We start from the raw sequence: 11,165 nt of genomic DNA on the forward strand, positions 1-11,165 counted from the left end.
CCAGTCCTACTCGCGGCCTCTAAAACTCGTCGCGCTACCTTGCAGACGCAGAGGACCTCTCGTTTGAGGATTCTTGACTGAAGAGACCTATATAAGCTTGTGCGGCAGATTGGCCCTTGAAATGGATGCATACATAGGTTAAAGTAAGCCGGAACGGTCAGGAACCGCGTCCATGTAAAATATTTTTTTCGCAGGCACGCCGTAACGATAAACAGAAATGTTTTTCAGCACGACATCGAAACATCGAACGATAACCCGTCTAAGGTTTCCTAAGATTACTTGTTTTAGACGTTGCATTACGGCGTAACCATCCTGTGACGTCATCTTTAAAAAATTTTATGTGGTTTTGAACGAAAATTTACATCGTCCCGGTAAGAAAATATTCTAATTTCATCCCTGCTGCATACTGCGTAGAAAGTATACACCTAGCCCTTTTCAATTCTGTACACTTTACCTTGATGAAATGGCGCCGTACCGTTTTTCGTTTTACGTCACGTTTGCCGTATGCATGGGAATCTGTCTGGTTTCACCAACATATTTGTGTGTTTTGGTTATTAAAACCGATTCTGGTGAACTAAAGCTTTTGAAACTTCAAGAACCAAGCCTTGAAGCTGTACACTGGTTGTTGTGTAGACAGATTTGGCAAACTACAACCTTGAAGGGGTAAAACAAAGTCCCAATATTATATCAACGCTGGCTTTAATCACTTGGGTGGCCGCATTTTCCAAATAAGGTTAGATTTGGAGCTTAAAATGCCAACCGAGTGGGGGGGATAAGCCAAAATATGGTATTGAATGTTTACCACCCATTGCAAAAATTTCTGCTGGAGCCCTCGACGTTTGGCGCCGTCTCGAAATGCGATAATAATCCGCTGTGTGACGTATATGCATGGGCGGGGTCCATATGGGAAGTGGCAGGTTTAATAAGAGATTCTTAAGTTGGTCGCTAGATTATCACTGCACACAGCTTTGACGAGATTTGCACAGCTTTCACGTAATTAGTGTCACCCGCGCGTCGCGCCACCGCGGTCCGGGAGCTTTTCAACGCTCGGTAGAAACAATCGACGCACTCTCTGTTGATTTTGTATGGTTTGCAAAGATTGCTTGGCTTATGTGTGAGTAAAATAGATTATTGTCGTAGACTTGCTGATCCTGTCTGTAGTACAATGGTTACACTGGAATATTCAAATTGGGATAAACGTGCTACAACGATTCCTAAGTCTGCTTTACTTGCTGTGGTGCAATCAAATGTTGTATAGTCAAAAGCGAACACCTCACACTGAGTCACCCTACAGTGTTAGCTTTTAAGCGCCTTCAAAATGATGTTTTTTTCTTTTGAGTTATAACAAAAAAATAGTCAAAAATAAAACTCTTATTTCAAAGAGTTTATTATACCGGGTGCCTTCGGATATAAGCTACTGGTGAAACCAGTTGGCCTAAATAGGATTGTACAAATCGCAGTCCAGGTCTTAGAAAATAAAGTCCCACTCTTAGATTTCGGATTAATATATAGATAACCGACAACCGTGATAAGATACATGCCACCTATTTAACGTACGTTTATACAGGAGAAGAGTCGACATTTGTTTTGGTCATTGAATACTACAAAAAACTACAGAGTTTGCTTAACGCAGTGGTTCTCAACCTTTTATGCTTCGTGGCCCCCTTGGATAGACTCTTAACTCTCGTGGTACCCTTGTTTACAAAAATGCCTAGCATTGTATTTAACGTGTTTTCAGTTGTTTTGCTTCTCGCTTTACAATAGAATGCTTGTTTGGCAACTTAACGCCCTTTAAGGAAATATCTGTACCTGGCATTACCCGTTAGTTTCTCGCACAACTGCAACTGCATTTGACGTTTCTCGCACAACTGCAACTGCATTTTTGGACACCTAATAATTAGGCGAAGGTTATCGGCCAGTAATCGGTCGCCGGAAAAACGGTAACGCCACATATATTGCTGCATTTAAAGCTGCAGAACAGTGATTGTTTGGCCACAGAGATAGGCGGCGTTAATCCAAATTTTCCGCCATAAAACAAATAAATTATATCGTTTCCAATTACCCGATATAAACGGAAGAACTTTTGTAATACCATGACCTAGGTTACGAGTTATGCCCGTGCCCCCCCACTCATCGCTCCGTGCAGGGTTTTTTTAAGGTTTGGTTTGGGTGACCGCTAAGTAGTTTTAAGAGACCGCAAGTGTTTCATTTAAATACCAAAAAGTTGAAAGTCCAAAATTTGGGAAACCGCTGGAGACATTTGGGGGACTGTTTCGGTCCCCCAAAACACCTTAAAAAACCACTGGCTCCGTGGCCCCCTGGGGGGCGAGGGCCACGGTTGAGAAACGCTGGCTTAACGTAAATGTTACTAAATTACATTACACCAGTAATTATAGTTCTCTACACGACATTTTTTATAGTTTCTCTACACGAAACCAATTGTTACTCCACCAATGAGAATTTTTCTAACCCCATCAAAAAAGAGCAGTATTTGGTGATGCGTTACACATATCTCTAACTGATGCGTAACAAGGGCAAAAGCATTTTACGTCTTATCGTGTCAACACGCTGAAGCGGTGTTGATCAAACTCGTTCAACGTTGCTTTAACGCAGCGATAACAAGGCTGGACGTACTTGGAAGCCAGCGGTCGAGCACTCAATTGTTCCGGGAAGAAGATCACGGCGGTTTCGGGCGTGACGTGAAATCGTGTCCGGGCTGTCGCGAAACTCGCTGATCTCGCCCGATCTTCGCAGCGTCACGTTTAAGCCCGTTTTTAAATAGTCTCGAAAGTGGCCAAGATCCGTTTTTTCTAACTTAGGTACTACGAGTTAGGTGGCTGTTTGCTGCCGCCCAAGCCAATCTGCCTATAGTGGAAAATCGGCACTAAAATAGGGTACAAGCGGCTGTCAAGGGTGTTGTGGCGTGCTGATTTCTGAGAACTGCTGTTTTTTTGCTGTTGTCCGATTTGACAGGACATATCGCGGTTGCGCCTCATCGGCACGTTTGTTCTCACTTTGATTATAACCATCTTCGATAAACGTTGGCAGGCATAATGGATAGATAGCCCCATGTAAACTTTCGAGGAAATCTAACTACAGGAAAAAATATATCGACAAGTGCATCAAAACATAAACATTTTTTTTAAGTTTTCAAAGTTCATCGACAAGACAGCTATAGTGCCTATATATTACAGTTGAGTCCCACGAACAACTTGTGCTGTTTGATAGACAATAGCTTTGTCATCCATTGAGCTGTCCAAATTCGATACGCACCTGTTTTTCGTTGTTGTCTGCAAGCGAATTGTTTTGCCCACATGCCGTTGAACTTATAACCCGGTCGTGAAAGCAAACCTTAACCTTTACGTGATGACGTGTACACTTACAGGTTGTCATCATTTGCTTATTATGCGTCACGCTTTGGGTATTCGCGCGTCAGCTAACATATTCGACATTTTGGCTGCCGGGGAAAACCAGTGCGACAAAAAGGTTTCTTTCAAAGTGAAATCAATATATTTTTACATGGGAGGGTAATGTTTCGATGCCCTAATTATTTTGCGGTTTTGCCATCACTACAACTACCCTATCTTTGAGGCTAGCAATTTCATACTTTTGCTAAAAACGATTATAAAGATACACTGGAGCGGACGCTTAAAAATTGGTTGAAATAGTGTCGAATAGCAAAAAATAGACATAAAAATCACCGAGGGTCTATAGCCACAGTAATTCTGTTCACCTTACAGGGCAACATTACCAATTACGCGCTCGTTCTATAACAGGCGTCGCTGTTTGTTGCTGAGACTAAAACGCGACCAGCCTTCGATCTGGAGTCCCCGCAGTTTGAGCCCACGTCTCAGACCCTTGTAAACACGTACACACACACATGATGCTTTACCGCCATTATTTTGCAATTTGCAAGCCAGTAAAAATAGGCGATTGCGATTCGTGTCCTCGGCGCAGCCCCACTTGCTAACGAATTGCCTGACAGTTAACCTTTTGGATGTAAACCCTAAATGCTAACCCTTGCACAAATAAACCGCAGCAATAAAATTGCGGGAGAAACGTGCAAAATTGCCAAATACGTGGGTGGAATCGATTTTCTGTATAATAGAGGTATAACTGCAAATAAGTTTTGCAGCGCTCTGTGGAATGAGGCTTTAAACATTGTAATTTAACTGCAATTCAATTATATATTTACATTTCTGGCTGCCAATGCCAACTTTTTTTCTGACTGTCCAAAAAAAAAATTGCCCAATTATTTTGACCTCTTACACTCAAAGTAATATGTGTAGCGCATAGACCTCACGACACAAAACAAAACTTTGCAGTTTTTGATAGAACGCCAATTTGGCTTGGCAGGGCGAATCTTGCCAACAAATCAATCTTTAATGATCTGGAACACTTTACAGCCGTTTTCAAAGACTTGGTGTTAAATCATTGTTTGCATTCATTGTGTTTCTTGTGCTGAAAATCTTAACGGATAGGATTGTGATCGTATTGTTTGATTTGACCTCTGAAATTTGTTAATCATCCTCGTGTTCAATTGTGCTCCTCGTGAGAAGAGATGTCCGATAGTTAACATTTTATAACGATGATACGATACAATAGCAAATTACCTTATGACTGTGCTTATACAGTCAAATTTGCCTTTGCGTTAAGAATCCTTTATCAATTGAGTATCGGATCGGCACCGAAGCCACCGTAGTATCGGACGAGTATCGATAGTACCAGTTGGTATCGTGTATCAGCATATGTTATCGGACAACATGAATCGTGAAAATAACAAAATCAACTAAGACATTTTATTTTAAGCCTGCTTTTGCATTATTAGGCTTTTTGCGCTTCCCCTATAGCAGTGATTCTCAACCGCGGCTTTCAGAGCCGCATGCGGCTCTCAACTGAACATTTTGCGGCTCTCTAACCGAGTGAAAAATTAGTTATAAGTAGAAGAATTGCAACAAAGTAAGTAAGAGAAATCAAGAATTAATGAATTGTATCAGCAAGGATCCCGAGTACGAAGTACTAATGTTACCGGGTACTTCCGTCCGGCTCTTTAAAATAATTTTGTGGTTTGTTACGTCACAATATATTTAGTCCTGATCGACAAGCTATGGCAAACACTGTTAATTAGTTAGGCTAGGCTAACGTAATGTATATTTGTTGTTTTCTAGTTGCTTTCTTAATGTTTTTTAATTATATGCCTACTTTTGTTTTTTATGCGGCTCCTTGCAAACCTTAGGTTTGAAATGCGGCTCTTGCACTAAAAAAGGTTGAGAATCACTGCCCTATAGTTATTAGGCTGGAAAATTGCTATGAGTGAGTAGTTATGCCAACAATTAATCATGTTAGTTTTCTTAAAATGTGCCTTTTGCCACTGTATGTAATATTTATGTTAACCTGTTCCATAATGTTCGGTATTATTCTCCTTTGAAAAAACATGCCTGACGAGAACAACATGGATTGGTATTGATGACTACAAAAAGTTACGGCTGCCAATCAGGTCTGCTGCTCTAACAAAAGTGGTCTATACGCAGGGCAAAAAAAATTAGGACACAGGCGCAGTGCCACTGCGATAAAATGCCCCAAACTACTCCGATCATATCGAACTTTTCATAAATTTTGTCGCCCAAACAGAATAAACCGCGCAAGAGTCCCGCGTTGCGTGCAACTTTCCGTTATCTGTCCATCGCGACGCGCTGGTATCCGGACCGGCTTTATAGCTCCACGTGCGCTGAGCTTTAGCGTTGAAAGCATGTTCCTCGCTGAACCTGTGTCTGTCCAGCCCGGGAAGGCACATCGTGACTGGCGTCCGCTTGAAATCCTCACATCGTCTTCATCTTCGATTCTTCGCCTCGATTGCGCAACCGGTTGCGTTTACCCCGATCTTTCGGTTTTATCGGGGTTCAAAAGGCGCTACCTGTCGCCGCGAGGATCGCCTGATTTAGTACGACGCCTGTTGAAATTGTACGGATTAAGGTGGGATTAGCGGTATAAACAGCACGACGAAAAAGCCTACACAAAAACTTAATGAGTTCGGGCGTTTTGGGGTCTTAAGGCCCGTTTACACTACAGCTGCACTGAGCTGAGCAAAGCGTAATTTGCATTTAAATTCTATTGTGACGAGAGTTTCAAGCTTTGCTAAACTCAAGCCCCGTGCAGCAGCTGCAGCTAGCTTAAAAATACGCTTTGGAGCGATTTTCACGCTTTGCTAAACTCAAGCCCAGTGCAGCTATAGAAACACATTACGTTTGGAGCGATTTTTACGCCCAGCGCAGCTCACTGCAGCTGAAGTGAAAACAATTTCACGCCCAGTGCAGCTCAGTGCAGCTGTAGTGTAAACGGACCTTTAATGAACACCGATAGCGGACTGGTGACGCAGGATTTCAAATCATCCTAAACATCAGAAAAATGATACAATGATCCTCCTCGCTGACTTCACTTAACAAAATATATATTGGCACGAAACGCAACCCTTCGTATTGCTTAATTTTTATTTCACAGGCATTTGTCCACATTTCGCATCTGTGTTAAAATGTACGATCCCCAATAATAAAGCCAAGGTCCTTGTCCTTTTTGGTCGCGTGCGACGTTTCACAGTAACTATGTATACTATCCGCTTGATAAATTAGATAAGTCAAATATACTTATGGTTGTTAGAAATATTATTAAAAAAATCTGAATGATAATTAACAGTTATTCGGAATTGTTCGTAGTTTTTGTTTTTAGTTATGTGAGCGGCAAGGCAATTCAAGTGATCCGATAGTAAGATGGTTGCCTCTCATTTTCTGCTTTCCTTAAAATCAACTGTATGATTTTTTAGTAAAAAATTGTGAAGTTATCAATTAGTGAATGGACAAAACTAGAATGAAAGTATTATTGCTCTGAAATTACCCTTTAACATTTAAACAATCGGAGGGCTAAATACTACAGCTGGCTTTTCAGCAGTGGAAGATTGAATAATATTGTTGTCAGGGGTTCCTTCATAAAATTGTCAACTTTACTCTTTTTGACTAATTGCTCGTAAGTTAAGAACCAATGCCCAATGGTGTACACCAGTGCCAGTGGTCTCGAACCTATGCGTCGCGACCCAATGCGGGGTCGCCTAAACCTTTTATGGGGTCGCCATGACTCACCAATTCCCGCAGTTTTATTGGTTTCATTGCACTCGTGGTTTAAACGGGCGCAATAGGTGTAATAAAAATGTTTAAAAAATTGCCCTGTTTAATGTGTCAACTTCAAATCAACGTGTTTATTCCGCTTCTCATTTTGGTAGACATGTGCAGCCACAGTTATCTCTAATTGTGTATAATTTAAACTTAAATCAGTCGTTCGTGTTATTTACTTGAAGCAATACTTGTATAGTCGGAAAACAAGTTATGGCCGCATGTAATTGCCAATAGCAATGGTTTACACGACATATGCTTGAAACGTATACGTCACCTCCTCCTTCCGTTTGGTTTAAGGGCACCTGGATTTTGTTGACTGACCTCGGGGCCAGGCATTTGGTAAGCTTGCATCGGAAGATTGCCGCCTCTTTACCTCGATATTCCTGCGATCGCAAACCGCCGAATCCCTTAAAACTTGCCGACATTTAGAAAAAAACTGCCGTGCAGAAGCAAGATCCTGTTTCGATTGCGCTCTGCGACCCAACCACAAACAGGCAGCACTTACACTCCAGCACATTAACGTTTCTACATGACGGTGCACTATCGCTTGTCGATTGTCGTGTTCAACCTAGTGCGGATCGGTTAGTACTTGGGCGGATGACCGCATCGCATTGAAATCCCAATTGTCGTAGACCAAAACAGGAACATGTACACATTTTTTCACACATTTTGTTACACACAAATAAAAATTTAATATTTACATAGTAACCATCTTGTTGGATGGAATTTATTAACTCGAATTAACGGCTGTTCGTGTATTAGTTCTGAGCCAAGGGGTGTAAAAGCGTAAAAATGACAAAAAATATAAACTACATGAAAAATACCCTATTAATAACTGGTATTCAATGAGTGATAGATAGGTAGTAATATGAGTGTAGTTTGCCGTAATATAAATCAATTACTATAAATTAACAATTAAGAGTTGGCCTATTTATATTTTAATATTTTAAAGCGCCACAATTAAATAAAATGTAAAAAAGTGCATCGATGTCGATCTGTGTCGCATGCAACTTGGACCCTTTAGTTATCGCCCCTTCATTAATGAGGGATTTGGATGCCAGCCTAAAGCTTGCTGGGAGTTAGCTAAGGGTCACGTCAATCAACCTTTCCGTAAACATAGACAAGCGGGAAATAATTAAGCTCTACTATGACGTCACAGACCCGTCACCAGGCAGTCAACTGCGATAGGCCAAGGCCGTCTTTAATTTTAATTTAAATAGATGTTTATCTTCTGCGAATGGCATGTGTAGCGATTTTTGCGAGATAACTTTTTAACTCAACGCTCGAAATATGATAACTAGAGATTTCTTAGACTTGGTAAAGTAATGAGATAAGAAGTCGCGTCCATCCAGCGACATCGTGGTCAAAGAAAATATCGTGTGCAAATGTAGATTGTATCTATGGCCCGTTATAATTAATTCACAATGCTTCGTCATTCTAGAATGCCTACGCTAAAAAGGTGATTTAAACAGCCTTTTTTAACGATAATTGTGTTTACCTGAAAAATCGCCCGTAAGTCTTATTTGTATGTATATCGCATTAACTATGTGTTACGCGCAAGTAATGGAAAGGAAAAGGAACAAAGCAACACAATTTTAACTTAGATGCGTAACTGTCCGGCGGTAAATAGTTTTATGTATTCGTGGAATATGGTTATTTCTATAAGTTAACGATGGTTGAATATTGGGTTTACCAATAAAAGCTACACACACATGTGGGTATAACACTGCCTCAGTGCAGGCTATAATTGTTGTTTAGCCTGCCTTGCTTGCGTGATTGATCGACAGATTCGGTTAGTCTGCGATGGCTTTCGCTATACTTTGTGTCATTTATCAAGTAATAAGAAACTTTAGAGCGAATGAAAATGCGTTAATGCAAACTGTTTTTTTTATTTTTGTATTTAATTTTACCAAAGAGAATACTGACAGAGATGTCTGATAAAAAAAAATATAGCAGTATCTGTTCATATATTGGGCAAAAATAGTTTAACAAAGTTAAGTTAACATCTCTGTTAACTATACTTCGCCGTGTTAACTCGTAAGCTATGACTAAAATATTTCGGTTGTTTTAAAACTTAATGCATAAGAACCCAATTATCGTAGGGTTTTCTCACTTTTTTTTCTCCTTTACAATTTTCAATATAATGTGCACCTTTATAACGTCTTAATTTATCCTATTAATTACATTTTTGGCCGATTGGTTTTTGTTGCAAAAAAAATGGAATGATTCGGCAGAACAACAACTTCCGTAACCTTCACCGACATCTCGAACGCAGAGCCGCAGTGCCCTGTGGCGGCCCGGGCCTACAGCCGAAATGAAAGCGTAACTATAGGCCACGCCCCACGACCAGCATGAGACTGCGGCGGCGAAAAAACAACCTTGCACAGGGCTTCCAAGTATTTTAGAGCGACGCGTGGCAACGCACGGTAAACTATTTAATCGGATCGGCGCTAAAGCTGACAAGACAACGACAGATCGCGCGGCGTGTTTGTGTCGGACATCATGCGCAAGACTTACGATGACCAGGCGACGCTTGTAGCGCTGGATAAATTTCAGTCTTCCTTACACGCGATCAGAGGCCGGCCCGACTAGTTTAGTGTTCTTGTGGCGAGCTTTTGCTTTTGGTTCGTGCTCGAATGCTGTCGCCGATTGGTTATGGTCGCCTGTTTTTTTATCGCCAAGGTTTGCTCGATTTCTATGACTCACGAAACCCCGTAAATCAGTTACGGAGACTATACGAAACCGCTCCAAACGACAATGCACAACGAAAACCTTGGCTTTGTTCTTCGGCTGTTTGTAAAATATGCGTTTGACGCCTTTCATAAATAGTATATAGGTCTTTAAGTTATTAGAGATAAAATAGGTGAATAAAACATACATTTATTAAAAATTATGTATATAGGCAATATGCATATACTGTTGTAGATTTTTGAGATATAAATAGTACATTTTGAGAATTAGGTCTTATTAAAATAACTATACGAAAAGTAAATCCGCGAATTCTTAACATAGCAACAAGAACAACATAGTTAATTGTATTGGAACACTAAACGATTGTTTCCTATTTAATATTAGGATATAGCCAAAATGATACCACTTTCAAAATGTCAGAGCAGCCTTAAACGATCATACACTTAGGATGTCTTTCGATGTACAACCCACAGCTTCAATAAAGCTCCCTAAAATAAATAAATGTTCGTTGTGTTAAAAGTCACAAAAACATAATTAACAAAAAATCTTTATTTTTAGTCTTCCATTGGATAACATTAATAATATTAAGCAATATAAACTATCTTCTTTCTAATAAGAATAGTTGTATGACCCCTTTGAAATCAGTCCCCTCTCGTTTTGCGTAAACCATTAGTCAGAACGTGTTTCGTAGCTGATTGAATGCTGGAAAGGGCACTATATCTAGGTTGCGCAAAACGTAGATACAACGTAAAGTATGGAATAACGGCACGAGGAGCGCGAATAGCCAAGAGCAAAACGAAAGAAGAAAGCTTCTAGCCGGTCTCCAAAATCGGCGCCCGGTGCCATGTTTTGTCGCTTGCTTGTAAACTCGTTTTCGAGCTAATACAAGCGCACCTGCGTCAACGTGATTGACCGGTTTCCACAGAGCAAGGCACCATCCATCAAACGTACCATCCTCGTTGATTCGCATCACCATCACACGTTGGCTCCAGGATCAGAACAACCGCAAGGCCTGATCTCTATATCTATCAAAGAACCATTGTAATTTTAGTTTTGTGAACACACTACCAAGATGTGAGGTAATTTTACATTTAATTAAGCAAAGAAATAAATTACAGTTACACATCTCTGTGTCTAATTCAGCATCCCCACACCCCTTTATGACAGTTCTCCGCTGGTTAATAATCCCCACACCCCTTGGAACAAAGCACCCTTGATTAAGAAACTCTGAAATAGAGTGATTGTGTAAACATATTGATTTTGCGGCACTGATACATATTGAGAGCTCAGTGTTTGGGTTTTATGCAATAA

This window comes from Ascidiella aspersa, chromosome 1, assembly GCF_963924565.1.
Source record: "Ascidiella aspersa chromosome 1, kaAscAspe10.2, whole genome shotgun sequence".
NCBI lineage: Eukaryota > Metazoa > Chordata > Ascidiacea > Phlebobranchia > Ascidiidae > Ascidiella > Ascidiella aspersa.